At 41.8% G+C, this 16,497-nt stretch overlaps 1 protein-coding gene across 1 annotated transcript in view; it reads left to right on the top strand.

The window, feature by feature from the left end:
- Window positions 1-89: 89 nt before the first annotated feature.
- Window positions 90-16,497, top strand: part of CTDSPL2 (CTD small phosphatase like 2) — a 43,026-nt gene continuing 26,618 nt past the window's right edge. Inside the window, exon 1 of the mRNA XM_082488686.1 lies at window positions 90-264. The gene's annotated coding sequence lies outside the window, so the exon portion shown is untranslated. The remainder of the gene's footprint in view (window positions 265-16,497) is intronic.

Below are 16,497 nucleotides of genomic sequence, written 5' to 3'. Positions count from 1 at the left end.
CCTGCCCCGGCGCCGCCGTCCCCAGGCCCCCCTCCCCCGGCCGGGCTGCGCCTGCGCGGCGGCCCCTCTCCCCATCCGGGTCCCTCCGTGCGGTGTAGCAGGTCGGTAGGCGGGAAATGGCGACTGGCTGCTGAGCGGCTGCGGAGCGCGGAGCCCCGGCGGCGGTGTAAACACAAGCGGCGCCCGCCCGGCCCGGCCCGGCCCGGCCGGCCGCCGGGGACCCGGACACCGGGGGCCCGCCTCCCCGGCACCCCACACCCGCAGGTAACTGACGCGGCGGCTCCGCCAGCGCGGGGTCCCAGCCCGGGATCAGGTGGGAAGGCGAGGGGTGGCCGCTCTGGAGTGACCGGCGGGAGCCTCCCCTCAGGGCCTGCCCCGCGGCGGGCCCCTGCGCCCCGCGTCCGCGCCCGCCCGCCGGGCTCGGCGCCCCGCTGCCGGCGGAGACACTCCGTCCCTCCGCGCTCACCTCCCCGCGCCGGCCGCGGAGGCCAGCCAGCCCCGGCTGCGCCGGAGCGGGGGTGCAGCCCTCCCGGGCCGGCCCCCAGCCCGCGGAGGAGCGGGCGGCGCGGCTGTCACCCCCGCGCTGACACCCCCCGCCTCCCCCTCTAGGCCGAGGCCTGCGGTGAGTCTCCTCCGCCCGCCGCCGCCCCCCGTCCCGTCCCGCGCCCCGGGCGGCGGTGGGCGCCGCGGGGGCTGTGCTGTGCGCGGCGGCGGGCAGCGGGGGCGCGTCTCGGGCCGGCCCGGCTCAGGGGGCGTAGCTCCGCGGGCTGCATCCCAGCCCCGGCTACACACGGGCGGGCCATGCCCGGCGCTGGCTCCCGCGGGGCGAGCGCAGGACGCGCCTGTTGCTGGCTGCTGTTGTCGCCGCGCCGGGCAGCAGCGCTGGACGCGCCTGTCACCGGTTTCGGGGGGGGGGCGGGGAAGGACGGGCGGCGGGGGTCTGCCGCCCCGCTGCCTCCCCGGTGGGTGCCGGGCACCGACGCGACGCCGCGGGCTGCCCGGGCAGGGATCCCGGGCAGGGAAAGGCTGCTGCGGAGGATGTCAGCTCGGCTGGGCAGAGGGGAATAACACCAACTTTGTCTGCTGTCACTTGTGGCGGCAGGAGCAGGGGGGTAAGGCGGCCGTGATGTACCGGGCAGTAGCGTGCAGGACCACTGCCATCACTACCCGTTATTGGCATTCCCTGTCAATACTGGGAACGCGGCATGAGATATTAGCATGTTGCATGCCACATTGATTATCTGCTTGCTTCTGTGTTACTAAAGAGTATTGTACAAGCTTGTTGCTCAATTTTATGGTACTTAGGAGCACATGAGAGGCCAGGTCTTACTATTTCTTTGTGACTGTTTTGGTAAGCTCTAGCTTGGTTGTGCCTAGGATATTTCTTCCTCTGCAATGATGATTTTAGCACTTGTTCTGATCCCAAGTCTGTTGTTTCTGGTATGGGTTTTTCACAGTCTTCCAGTTGTTCATGGTGCACTTTTAGAAGTAATTTTAAGATTGTAATTATTGACTTTGCCTTTCTTGATAAGAAACCACTGTTACAATACAGTAGTCCATGAAGAGGATCTCTAAGTATAACTATTACTCTGTTGCCTTGGGCAAGTCACAACCTCTTTTGCCATTTCTCCATCAGTAAAACGGGGATAATAATACCTCAGAGAGTTGTTACAAGAAGTAGTTAATGTTTGTAGAGGGCTTAAAAGACCTAAGTGTTATTAATTAAGCCCCATGACACATTAAGGTAAGAGTTAGTGAACCAGGTTTACACATGGATGAACTGAGGCAGGAAGAGCTTATGATTTAGCTAGAGTAACGTATTGGATCTGTGACAATAGCAGAAAACAAGTTGTAACTACTTCGTGCTGTAGGCACAAGCGAACAGTTCTATGTAACAGATATGCTTCCAAGATTATTTGCCCCTCCCTCACCCCCCCCCCCCCCCCTTCCAATTTCAAGATTTTCTACTTTAGGAGGTTTTGCCTGTGTGACTTCCAGTTGACTGGATAGCTCCAAGGACACTTGTGACTTGCCCACTTAAAAGCATTTCAGCAGTTTTCATAACAAGATATACGTTCTAGGATGCAAGCCAAATCCCGACTTAAATTCCATAAAACATTCTCCACTTTTCCCCTGAAAACATTGTGTGGAACTTAGTTAAGACTTGATCCTGTTCCAGTCAGTGGAGTATGCACTAAAGCTTACATTCCTGTTTCATCTAGGAAAGTTCTTTAATGAAAGAAAAGATTCTCGTGTCAGTCTGTCCCAGAGATTTAATGGTACAGTTAGATCATTTTTCTAAAGATGTGAACATTCCACATATGCTGGAGCTGTACATGCATTTTCATAATTTAAAGGTAATTTTCCATCTTCAAACTTCCACCGCAAGTGTTGATAACTTCCTTCTACTGTGTTGATTCCCCAGCACACTGACATGACACTGTAGCAGGCTGAATAGCATTAAGCAGTTAAAAAAAAAAAAAAAAAAAAGTCTGCTGAATTCAAAAGGAAACTTAGTCTTCATCTTACAAAGTTTTTCCATACTGTATTGGCTTTTATTTTCTTTGATCACTTGTAATGCTGCTGAGGTTGACACCAACAAAAATAGTGTTTGCAGAAGACTAAGAATCACGTTTTCTCTTCTGACAGTTTTCTATGCAAATATTTCATTCCCGTGGAAGAAACTTTTTCATAGGTGTAAGCAGAGTAATAACTTTGAGTACTTGCACATTTTTGTAAGAACCGATACTGAAAGTCAAACTCAACTATTTTGGCAAGAGCTTGCAAGAAAAGCTTGAGCTGGGGGTTTGGACAAGATGACCTCCAGAGTTCCCTTCCAACCTCAACCATTCTGTGAGTCTGTAAAAGCAGGATGTGTCAAGTAGGACTAGAATTTGGCAGAAATGTAAAATTAATATGCACTTCTAGACTTATGTATACTCTGACAGAAGCTTGAGGCTTCTTGCCCTTTTGAAGGAGTAACTGGAAGTTCCAGAACATCATCATGATAATTTCAAGATCACAGCTGAAGCCAGTGTAATTGTATAACCCTGAAATTGCCTTTCACAGTTTATGGATGTGCAGCTTTTGCCTATTCAAACCCAGTTCTTCCCTGTCTGTGTGTTTTCAGCCTGGTCTCCCTAGGGGACCCAGTTCCTATGTATCATGGTTTTTGGACTTTGATAATGTCAGCATAAAACTATTAGGATTATCCCAGATTTAAAGGCTGTTGTCGCCCCTCCCACCCCCCCTCGCCACACTCCCCCTGTGACTGCATCCTTATTCCGTACTTTCTGAGGAGCATTCCTCTCAGACAAGTGCCTTTCTGATTCATTACTGTGAATAGATCAGATATGATGGTTCTTACTCTTATTAGCCCAGAAAAAGGACTAAAGGACTAAGTCTGAATGAAATTCTTTCATTTCCTGGCAGCTTACATTACCACTAAAGTGTTGGCACCAATCTCTTGTAAATTTTAAATGGAAGATTGTTTTTCATCTATTGTATATGAAAAGTTCATTTGATGTTTATACATCCCAGTTAAGTCTTCAAAAAATGCAAATATGCACCATAAGTGCGTAGTTGATTAATCAACTTCATAATGGATTACAATTTTTAGGGGGCAGACTATTTAAATTGAATCATGCTGCTCTGATCCTGTAAGGGAGCAGTAAGCTCTTTACAAGCTTGTTTAAAAAGAGTAGCTGTCTCAGGCAGGGATTTTGACAGTGTCAGGCCCTACAGAGTACTTTAAACATAGGTTAATTTGCTGAAGTGCAGTGTTAGTGGCAGCGCAGTGTATCTCTTCTGATTGCTTGGAAGAGAAACTCACATACACTGAGATACTCAAAAGCCAGTATAACATGTTGTTTACATGTTGAGTTGCCTAGATGGCCATTATTTAGTATTTTAGAAAAATAAATATTTTACATTCACAGGTGAAGACATTCTCGATAGCACTTGAAAAATTAAGTGTGAAATCATCCACATCTAAAGCAATCAGTTTCAGTGGTTGGATAGTAGCTTCCCAGTTGGCAGTCTTAACTTTTTCTAAACAGATTACTTCCCAATCAGATCAGTTTCAGTAATTACTTTTATTAGGGTCCTCTTAACTACAGAAAATAAATTCTTTCATCGCACCTCATGATCCGAAGAAAACACTTGTCAGGACAGTCTGGTATAAGAAAATAATGAGTTGACTGTCAGCCTGAAGCTTATTTTCACCTTTGCCAACACTGTAAGGTGTGTGATCTGACATACGTCCTTTGGTGCCTCAGTTTCCCTATTTGATGAGTTAGTATTTATGGTAATACTGAGATCTGTGGACAAGCCAATGGGAAGGAAACACGCAGCCGCCGGTGGACAGGATTAACTCAGCAGCCACATTGATCTCTGCTGCATTGTGACATAAAAAATATAGCTCCCTGTGGGGAAAGTTTTATGAAAGTCCAGCCCCATCAATCAGGTTTCAATGCATCTAGCTAAAAATAACCCATAAAGCCAACATTTAGGAAGCTGCCTATCTGTTGCATTAGATGTAATGAGGATCCTCTGTCCACTAAGTGATGAGGATGCCAGAGGTGCATATAAAAGAGGTGATGGAAATTGAAGTTATCCCTCACAGTCCTAACTCCTGTCGGAATTTAGACTTTTTTAGTTAGGTGAGGAATCTAGTTAAAAGGCATAAAACACTTCTAGTTTCAAATTCATAATATTTATTGTAGCAGTGTAACTTTAAGCATAACATTATCATGAAAGTAAGTTTAACTAAAAGGAGTTGTTAACTCAGCAGCATCTGGAAAATAAGCTATGTGTACTTACTTAAAAGTAGCACAATGCCAAAAAACATATCCTACTGTTCATTGCCAATATACCAAGTGTCAGTAGGAGAAAAAAAGATCTAAAACTCTGAAACATTTGAATTAGAATTTACCTATAAATAAATTACTTCATTTTTTATATAAACACACAGTGGCAAGACAGCAGGAGTGTCATTATCAGCAGAGTAAGGCTAGGAAGGTGATACTGTAGGGCACGTTAGCATCCTTGAAGCCTCATATGGAAGAAAAGGAACCTGTCCTTATTTTGGCTATGTTTAGGAATAGCTAATTTAAGTTAATAAATTAGCAGGAACTCAGATCAAATCAGAGCAGTTGTTCTAAGCAATTTAGCTTTAGCTGCACTGATTCAGTCTAAATCATAACTTAGTTTACTTTAGGCCATTCTAAAACATGATTGCTTTGATTCACCTTATATTTTAGGAGGTGCTAATTAGAAGAAGGTAGGTAATTCAATCTAAGGATTAGACTATACCACAAGGACTTTACTGGCACAGCAATACCAGCCTAGTTAGTGGTAAAACCCCTACACAAAGGGGTTCCTTTTGCCAGCACAAGTTGCATTTGCACTTACTAGGAGGCTTGTTACCCTGGCTATATTTGACTAGGGAAAACCACTTTTTCCCCATTCTCTTCACATTTTTAACAGGTAGTGTGGTACTGGTAAAGCTTCTGGTTTAGACACAGTCTAACATACATTTCCTTAGTCTAAATAGAGCTTCAAGGGTACTCAGTATCTTCTACTTGGTATACAGGGCTTGAAGGTGCTGGAGCAAAGAGTCTAGTACAATTATATTTATTTCTTACCCCCTGTGGTGGGATTTTGCTTCATCCATTGTCGTTTCCTCTAGGCTCACTCTTCTGTGGTTTGCATCTCATAGCTGGTGTTTTTGAAGTATTTGCCATTTCAGGAAGGAGTGGGCTGACTTGAGGTAACAGCTAGGTTCTATAGTCTCCTTTGTCCCTGCTTCTTTTTCCAATACCCTTCTCACATGAGATAACACTACCTGAATTGCTTCTTCTCTCTCCCTTTCCCAGGAACTTCTCTCATTTTACTATCCTAGGGGAGCTCATTTAGGTGCAGCAGGCTTCCTTTTATATGAAATACTGCCTTTGGGCTGTCGTGTGATGCCTGGTCACCTGATTCAAATCCATCACCTGGGAGGGAGATGGATCCTATAGGTGAGGACTGAGTTCATTCTCTTTTGAAAATGTGGCTGGCTGTGACACTGCTTGTGCTGCAGTCCTGTGTATCTGTGTGTGTGTCTGAGAAATGGTGAAGAAAAATGTCAGAAGTTAAGAAATAAATAAAGAGGATAAGAGAAAGCTAGTTATTAGTAGCAACACAGGCAACTGTTATGTTGTTTCTGTGTTTGCTAAAGAAAAGTGTAGTTTGAACTGAAGTTTTAAGGTTTGTTTTCAGAGGGGAAAGAAGTATACAAGAAGTAAAGGAGGTAATTTATAAATAGCAGAAACATATACAAGAACATTAAAGGTACTTACGAGCTTTGTGTATACTAGACTTAAATATAGTATATTTGATTGAATTACCTAGCTCAGTTTATTTGGCACCTTAAACTCTTGTCAAGACCAAGCAGTTGTAATTAAATCAATTTAAATACGCTTGGAAATGCTCCTTTATTTTGCTTATCAAGACAGAACTGATGACTTTTAAAGAAGAAAACCAGAAAATTTGTGGGATCTTGGTACTTCTGATTTATGTTCTTAAAAGTATAGATTTGGAAGAAACTTTTGTATTCTTAAACAACTGTAATTATTGGATTTAGAGTTCCTTAGTTTTGTGTTGCTTAGTGTTGAGAAAGTTTACTGGTGCTTTTAAGAGAGTTTTTGAGAGCTCAGTTGGAAAAACGGGCTGTATAGATACAGTTTCAGGTGAAGAGGTGTTATGCTTAATTACCCTGTTGGACTTATTTGAAGGTAATTCTCTTTTGATAGTAGATTGGTTTATTATATACCTGGAAAATGTTTGATAATGTTCAATTTCAAAGATTAATAGTTAATATAAAAATGTCCTGAGTCAATTAACACAGTAGGGTTCCAAACCATAAAATAGTTTAAGATTGGAAAATAAACGTTTGTCATCAGTGGTCCATGCCTTCAAAATTAAAAAGCTGTTTCAAGAAGATTGCTCTTTGCTCTTTCTTTTCTTTATGTATTTTCTGTTCCCTTTTACTTTAGGTGCTGTAAGGTTAGAGGAGTATGCGTAGCTAATAATATGCCATTTACTTTGTTGCTGGGAATATGAAAGGCTCTGTGCCTGCATTTTCAGGTAGCTGATATTTTGTCAGAATTACTAGGGTAAAGGGCTTTTTTGTTGTTGTTGTTTGAACATTTATTTTATTTTTAAACTAAAGTAACTATGCTGATAAACCCACTACTGTGGTATCAGCTTCCTTGGAGTGTTGTCAGTCTTCATCAGTATTGTCAAATAGTGTGGTGCAATGGAGGCAAACCTGTAGAATGAGTCTGTTGGTGCTGAGGTCTTGATGCCCAATCTGTTTGTGTTTCTGGAGGTTTTAGCTGGGTCAGATCCTGTGTCCTTTAGTGGTTGAAGTGTATCTTCCCGTTTACTTTCAGTCGGAGGGCTCCAGTTGGTATGCTCTGAGACTGCTCTGTTATGTGAACTGAAGCGCTTTAAATGTGATGGTGAGACGATCTGTTTCAAAAGCTCACACTAGATTCAGACTTAAAAACTGGTGCAGATTTGTGTTAAACAACATCTTGCCTTATGAGAAGGCAGAAAATGCTGTGCCACTTTTAAAGTTTTTGTTTGTGTTAATCTCCTTGTGAAAGGGGTGAGAAGCACACAGCAGTCAATAGAAGGAGGGACAAATCTGATGTGAAAAAGCTGTAAGAGAGGGTTAAGAGCCTTCAGTTAATCAAATCAGGTGAAACCTGTGCAGAGTTTTCTGAATGGATGCTTTTTCACCTGTTATTTGAGTTCCATAGCTTTGCTGTGCTCTTTTCCCTGTGGTTAGATGGACACTCCTCATCTGCTCTGCACAAAGTCTACTGAATTAACCCAGTTTGCAATAGATGGTTGTTTAAACTAATCTGGCTGGACTTTGTTTGTCCTCTGTGTTCAAAGAGAGTTTAAAAAAACTAAGTTCTGTTTTATAACATATACAATACTGAAAGGATGAAGAGAGAATTTCCCCACCACCACCACTTTAATGTGCAGGTTTTTAAATACTACTCTCTAGGAGTTTTGGTCAACTGTGGTACTCAGGGACAAAAGATGTAAACCATTTACATGAATGGTGTGCTTAGCCTTTTTCTTCAAACTATTTCTGAGTTATTTTATTGTCATGTTGTGTCATAAATGAGGATTCTTCTTAACAAGACAGTCGAGCACAAGCCAAAATAATCCAGTTAGTTATATGCTTCTTGAACAGCAGAATTGATAAGGTCTGTTTTCCCACAGACTCGTATTCTTTTGTGCCTTCCAGCCCTCTCGTCTCCTCTAGTACCTCCAGCCGCTCTATCCACAGCATTTCAAGTATCCCCACCTTCTATTTGCTCTCCCTCCTGGCGTCTGAAGTGCCTATGCTGGGTTTGCTTGCTGGCTGAGCTGGGAGCAGGACGCATGGCTGTTCGTTCGCTGCCCTGCCTCTGCGGAAGAGCTGACCTTTTTTTCAGAGGTAGGCTAGGAAAGGAGCCAGGGTGGAGCGTGGCTGTGCAGTCAGAGTGGATGTGGGGTAAGGACTGGGCTGTGGCTGTCTTTAGCTTATTGGGAATGCTGAAAGGGTCTGTCTTGCCTACATAGCTTTTGATTTCCAGAAGACTTGTAGGAACTTAGTATGTTTGAAATTTCTCTCACTTTGTGAAACTGGGTTGATATTAGTCAGTGGGTTCCACGTTTACCAGGAGTGCACTTGCAGACACACAGACATGGACAGTGCAATTGTATAAGCCTTATTTTCTCTAGAAAGCAGCCTGTAAAAAAAAATCAACTGTAATAGAAAACGGTTATCAATGTTTATGCTAAAGAATACAGCCCTTCAAAGAGTACAATAAGCAAATGAAACCCATGACATCAAATACTGTTGCTTTAAAAATTTGTGACCGGATGGTCTTTGTTAAAATAACAAAGGAAAATTTTAAACCCAAATAGTTTCACTGATTGCATAAAAAAAAAAAAAACCACAACCTAACCGAAAAGCAAAACCAACCAACCAGCCTCACAGTTGATACTACAGTAGCTGAGGCTGTAGTTCCACACCAGCTTAGAAGAGTCTCTTTGCTGCTACAGTCCCACTGACCAGTAGATGAGGTGGGCCAGGATGTGTTCCTTGGCCTTGAGAGCAAGTGGTGTGACCCAGGTTGCATCCTCCCAGCTGAGCACTGTTCCTCCAAAACAGGGTGAGCTCCTCTGCCCTGCCTGTAGGGAACAGCCCTCTCCTGTGTATTGCTTTGAGCTGTTCCTGAGCACCATCCAGGAGAACGCTGTGCCATTGATACCATCCGGGCCTGTGCCAGAGAGCATGCTGACAGCTGGACGGTTGTGTAAAGTTATGTAGTCCTCCATGGGTGATTGTGGTGCAGTGCTTTGACCCCATGCTTTGGGCTTGCTGGTTTACTACTGTAGCTGTCCTTTCCCCTGCCAGGAGCTGTATGTTTTTATTCCACCTGTGATTCTGTGTTGAAACATTTCAGTTTACTAAGCTGGCCTAAAAATATGGCTAAATGGAGGGTTAGCTGAGTGCCAAAGCTGCCTCAGGGAGGGTGCAGGAGTACGACGGCAGTTAGATTGGCTTAGGCTGTCATGGAGCCGCAGCCTGCCAGAGCACCAAACTCTTATCAACACGGGTGAGAGTGAGCTGTGCTGGAGAAGGGGAGGCTGCAACTCCCCGTGCCAGCTTCTCAGCAGAAACTAACGTCTTGCAACTACATGCTGAGAGGCAGTGAATGGCACAGTCAGTGGAGGAATGAGTAGCTCCTTAAATTGACTTTACTGTCAGAGAAAATATCACTGAACTGTAGCCTGTCATCTGCATATAGCTGGTCATAATGCACAATGAAAAAGTACCTACCGAGCTGCGAGAGATGTAGAGGAAGGAAGCATGGAAATTAGAAACCATTCCTTCTGTTTTTCATTAAATGTTTTAATTAAAACATTTATAAATACCAAGAATACTCTTCCATGATTTTGCTAAACTGTTTCTTCAGTGTTTGTATTGAAAAGTACTATGTGCTCTGTCATATATACAGTGTGGCACAAAGGTGACAACTAACTTTCTTCCAAGTATTTGTTTGGTATTTAACTTGCATTAAGTTTGATATTTAAGTTAAATTAGGTGTCCTCAGTATCTCGAAAAATTCTCCCAAATTTTAATGTAACCGCTTTGTAATGTAATAAATTAATCACTGTCAAGATGACTTGCATTGCTTTGGAACGTGGCATGGCCATTTCTTATTCTGTGGGATTCCTGATGGAGAGGCTAGGTTTACTCCTAAATCTGGAGAATGATTTGAAAAAAATCCCAACTGTGTAAGGTCACAGGTGATATCAGCACTTTCTGTTCTTGCAGGTTTCTCTGGTTTACAATCAATGGATACAGATTTATGGGACGAGTGTGGAGATTAGTGGACTTTAGCCACCTCTGTTCCATTCAGATTTACTAGTGTAGCATGTGAATCCATGCCCAGGGATACAGATGTGCAACCTCCCTTTTCTCTGACTCAAAAGGTCTCTTAGGTTGCCAGGCATACTAAAATGCTAGCTGATTTTGCATGCTTTTTTTATTAAGAATGTCAACCTGTACCATACGGCATCAGTAACAGTGGTACTAACAGTTTTATAGCTCCTACCTTTTTCTCAAACATAAACTTTCCAAAGTAAGGCACTAGACAAACACTATCTTCTCACTCCACGGAGCAATCCCCTGCTTGTTTACAGAGCCATATCTGCTACTTTACAGCCATAAAGTTATTATTTCATTGCATCTCACACATTTTAAAGTGGCAGAGATATGTTAGACTAAACTGGAGGCAATTAGCTTGTGAAATAAATAAGTGAAATTCAGGGTAGAATCAAATAACAGTGGAAATGTAGTGCATATGCAGTTCAGTTTTGGCTTACAAAACTTTTGTTGCTGTTGGCAACTTGTGCCTGTAATACTTTATATTATTGGAATATTGACCAGAAACTTCCTGTAACTGTCCACTGAATAGCCAATGAGATTTTTTGGGGGTTGTTTTTTTTTTTTGTGGATTTTTCACCCAAAATGAAATAGGAAAAAAATAATGAAAGAAAATAAAATGTGTAAATTAGCCTTGTTGTGATGGTATCAGACAGGTCCCTGACACTCATTTCAGTTAAGTTTTTGAAACTGAATGAGATTCAAGTTCATAACATCTTAATATTATGTTTTTAAGGTTATATGTAAAAACATAGTATCACTCACAAATTAGTAAAGCTGCTAAAATTTAGCACTTATTTTCATATCAGTTTTAACTTAAGTACATGCATGAATTAGCAAATTAATTTCAGAGACTTAAATTTATGAGAATTATGTTTTCTATGCAAGAAATAGGCCAGAATGGGCTATGAAGAATTCAGGTTTAAATCAGCAGCTATATGTAACAGAAAATGTTTTAAAATTTGTATGGACAGTGACTGATAAAAATCTTGAAAGTGGTGGCATTTCCCCCATTTTTAACAACAGAGACAGTCGTTTTTTTTATTTTTAAATCGGGAAAGCCAGGTGTGAGAAGAGCATAATAGCGGCCACTTCCAAGGCAGAGAGCACAGTTTAAACTATTTTTAAAGGTTTTGAAGCTATATAGTGCACCAAGGAAAAATGTTTTCCAGGGCAATAAGACTCATATTATCACTTAAAGAGTTTTTGTCCCACAGTATAAAATAGTCTGCTATTTTTAAGGCCAAAGGAGCAGCCAAAAACATTATCTAGCCTTTTAAAAGATAGCAACCTGACAAAGTCCTGTGGAATATGTGATTGTGGTTGTGATCCCACAGCAAGATTAAGGTGAAGTAGAGCAAGATTAGGTTTTCTGGTGAAGTTAAGCAAAATGCAGCTCTCTTGCCTCTGTACACCTTGCAAAAAATAGCAGCTTCTCATTACAAACACAGGAGTTACTCTGTGACTTCCATAGTCCAACACAGACTCACTTGGTCTTATTAATCTTGATTTTTTTTTTTTTTAATTAAAAAGGTACCTAATATGGATGAGATGAACAATTAAAAGAAATAATTAGGATTTTTTTTGTGGTCGGACAACATCCTGGAAGGTCTGTTCAGGAAGCGTTTAACAACCTGTCTATACCACGGGTTGTAACAAGAGGGAGATGACTTCCAAAAATAGGCTCCCTGTGTGCCTAGCAGCATGGATTAAATGTCCAGAGAGCCTAATTTGTCTAAAGACAGCTGGTCCGTTCCAGAATCTCAACAGGAACAGTGCTGGTTCTAGTGGAATTTGTTATCCGCTCGTCTAAAACTCGAGCACTGCAAACTTTTATTTCAAAACATCTCGGCTATTGGTGACCTCCACGATATCTGAAGATGACTAATGTAAATTCTTGTCTTGGCAACATCAGAGGTTGTAAATACTATCTTTCTCCAGCAGCAGACTTTGGGGTTCTGTTCTGAGATTAACTCTTCTACGGTTAACCCAGATCTCCATTTTTCTTTGTTGGTTACTAGTCTGACCCAAACTGAAAAGACTGAATTAATTACAAGTGTGTACCCTCAGTCTCAAAGAGAAAAATATCTTGGCCAGGAGGGAATAAACTTTCAGTTCCAAATGCATATAGTATAATCAAAACAAAGCCTCACTAGCAAAGCAATGGCAAAACAATGGTGCCTAGAAATATGATGGCTAGAGCAGGAAAATAAAGTAACAGAAAATCTATTTTCTGTTAAGGCCAGTTATAAAAAAACTGTCCTCATTCTTTGGCAAAATCTTTCCAAGTAAACGCTTCTTTTAGGGGAGATGCTTAAGCTTTGGGAGCATAGAACTACGTATGTGAGCCCCAGGCAGATGTGCAGAGGAATCTTGGTTAAACAAGGGGACCGAAGCCTATGGTTTTCAAGTGTGATTTTGTTTCAGATTGAAATGACTTGGTAACCTGAAAGATGGGGAGAATAAAAGGTCCTTTCAGTGAAACAGGGAAAATTTAGAGGTGCTGTTTGTGTTGCGCCTTTGGTAGTTATAATTGCTAGCTAGTGTTTTGATGAAACTTGTGGTTTCTTTATGCATTTATCCAGATTTCATAACCAAGCACCAACATTTGAATAGTACATATTGTGTGTTTTGCTATTTTTATAAATCATCATATTTTTATTTTGCTTTTACCTACACTCTATTAACACTACTTCCAAACTTCTTTGAATCACGGTTTCCTAGTTAATAGTTGTCTCTCTAGGAGGCAGTTGCAGAAAATCACACTCAAAGATTTGAGAAGAGTGACAAGCAATACAGTATGTTGCAAAATATGAAATACATCAGCTGGAATAACATGAAATTGCAGTAATTTTCTAGGGAAGGAGAATAAGTTAGTTAAAGAAAGTCCAAGAGTCTTTGAGGGGGGAAAGTCTCATCATCTTTGAACTAACAAAAAGCATTTCCTTGAAGTTTGTAAGGTGCTTTGGGGCCTGTCTGGATGAAAGACTTTATCTATAAGTCATTTTCCTTGACTTTGTTATGAGTCCAGACAGGTATATCATTACACTAGGGTTATTGTTTGTCCCATATTTCTCTCTCCCCCCCAGGCATAGGCTTCCCAACTTTCTGTCTGTTTCCCGTGGTGGCTCGGGCTTCTTTGTACGCTAGCATCAGATCTTAAGTTTCTCGAAAGCGTCACTAGTACCATGTGAATGGACTTCAGCCAGCTCAATGAACATGTCTTCTCATTGGGATGTTTCTTCATACTTGAAGTCTGGGTCATGTCGCAGTAGTGAAATGTGCTGACAAAATAGGACTGGTGTTATTTGTTAAAAAGGAAATTGGAGAAAACATTTGTTCTTGGTTTCTCTTTCCGTGGATCTGCCCGCTGTGATCCAGCTTGTATGTCCAGAAATATTTGAACGAAATGAACACATTTTCTCAGCAGCAGGGGCTGCATTATCTGAGCTGGTTGATAGTGGGACACTGAACTCACCACTGGTAGCTCACAAATTCAAACCCAGGCATCAGTTTTCACAGCTGTTAAATTTGGTGACAGTTCACAGCTTTGTGTATGTTGGTCATGTGCCCATCTGTATATACAACATAAACAGTGTGCATTGGCACTTTTGCTCAAAATCTAAAAAAAAAAAGGAAAAATATGGTAAAAAAAATTTAATTATTGCCACCTTGGCTTGTGTAAAAAATATTTCAAGAAATGCAGTGGAAGTAACGCAGGAAGAATGTTGTGGTTGTTACAACCTAGTATATTCCACACAATTTTTCAGTATGCTTTGTTTTGCAGTGTGAATTTTTCATATTCACTGGTCATCGACTCCATGACAGCAAAAACTAACGTATGGGCGCAGTTACTTTGAGAGGAGGGAGCATTTTTTGGCTGGCTTCTGTCATTTGGAAGGGAGTTGTACTGTCGCAGCAGAAAAAAAATTCTGTCAACATAGGCTGTGTCCACAATAGATGGTTAATATAATCTACAATAGCAGCAGCTCTGTTGTGTAGAAAATGTTGAGGATCCCAACATAGCTGACACAAGTTTCATCCTTTCCTCTTCTCGTACTATCTCGCCTCCTAGGAGAAGCTCAGAGTCACAAGAGGGCAGCCAGGGCTCGGGAGCCCTCTCTAGCCCTGTACCCCTTCTGTGGTGCTGGGGAGAGCACGCTGGTCTGTGAGATCCAGTGAGGATTTATAGCATCTGTCTGATCCGCTTGGGAAAGACCTGAGCATTGCATTGGCATGCTGGAGAAATAGATCAGATAGAAAACCAACCAACCAAACAAACACAAAACCAAACAAATTATTAAAAAAATCACCTAATGTGTTCCTGTTGCTCACGGAGTTACACTCTTGAAGTGTCTTCAGTTGTCTTAATCCTCTAGAGCTCTTGGGGTGCTCAGGCTTGGAATATAGAGTTTTCAATGGTGGCAATTCAGTGTTCTTACAGAGTGCCAAATTAAATGTGGAAATTGTTCACCTCTATAATTTTAAATTTTCTTGTCAGTTATCTCTTCCTATTGTTTGTCACTATTCTTCTTTTACCATCTTAAACTTTTTCCTGTATCAAAAATCCTTAAACCCTGTAATTATGTGTGCCTCACCTAATTCTTCTTTTAATAGTTTTCAGAAAAATAGATAAAACAGTAGTACCGTATGTGGTGGGAAAATAAATCACCCCTAACTGAACATTCCATGGAGGGATGTTCTTATTTAGAAATGTGAGTCATTCACAGGAATTTCTTTCCTGTAGGTACAATGTACCTGTGCCATGGAATAGCAACAGTATTTACAGGGCAGTGAGCATGACAACTTAGTGTGCAGGGACTCAGGAAAATGGGGAATTTTTTGCAGCTGTAGCTTGTTCAGCTGCTGCTTTTTAATAGCTCCTTCATTTCTTATTTTCCTGTCTCTCAAATTGTTTAATGAGAATTCCATTTAGTCCCTCTCTGCCATGTATTTCTCTTTTGAAGAATGAGGTTTTTCTTTTTTTTTTTTCCTTTTTTTTTTTCCTTTTCCCCCCTGCTTTCTGGGTTTATTATAGATGCAGAAGGAATTCAAGAAAGAAGGGGGGTTTTGCGAGTTTAAAATATGACAGGTATATTGTGCAGAAACATGGCTTGAGTCTTTAAATGTTCAGTGTATTTGCTGTTAATGTATTTAGTTGACTTTGGGTCCGTGATGTTGCAGTAATACTTCAGTATCAACTTTTCATGATGTGAAGGAATTACACTATTGCACAGAGAGAGGATTTTGAGCTGCAAGCTCCTGAAAGAGAATCTGCTGAAAAGAGAATTGAAGTGCAGAAGTTGTTTAGGACTGTAATGCCACGTGCAACCCACTGTCCAACTGCTGGGCTTTGGTCTCGGCGCGCCTCCCCGGCACAGCCCAGGCAGCGACGCAAGTCAGTCTTGACTGAACGCGGCTAAGTGGGATACTTGTTACACAGTCGTTAGTCAGGCTCTTCACCGAATGGCATGCTGTGGTGAAATCCGAATTGTATGTGTTTGAGGAAGGAAATTCATGTACGTGTTTAGACTTGATTATTTTGACTGAGAGAGTGTGTTAAGTATTGTAGTCTGGTTTATGCTTGTTTTTCTGAAAAGGAACACAAATATAATTCAAGTAAAAACTGTCCACTGCCAAATGTATCGAGCATTAGGAAAGCAAACTTCTGTCATTGAGAGGATTGTAGGTAACTGTTGCTAAGTCCATTAGAGATATTTATAACCCGAGGCTTGATACCCAGGATGTGAAATTAGCCAAGGAACTCTCTGGCAGTAGCGTACGGATGAGTTGAATGGTTCCTTGCTGGATAAATACACACCATTGACAAACATGAAATTGATTCATCTTTTGTCTGCCTAATACTTGTTTCAGTTCTGGAAAAATCAGGCAACTTGTAGCAAATTTTAAGTAATATTTTCATTCTCAAATTGGAATTTCAGTAATGTCAGTCATCTTTCAATGGTTTACAATTTTGTCTAATTCCTTTTAACACA

The sequence above is a fragment of the Vanellus vanellus genome (assembly GCF_965231255.1).
Source record: "Vanellus vanellus genome assembly, chromosome: 11".
Taxonomy (NCBI): domain Eukaryota; kingdom Metazoa; phylum Chordata; class Aves; order Charadriiformes; family Charadriidae; genus Vanellus; species Vanellus vanellus.
The sequence above is the reverse complement of the archived record's forward strand: the minus strand, read 5'-3'. Positions and strand labels throughout refer to the sequence as shown.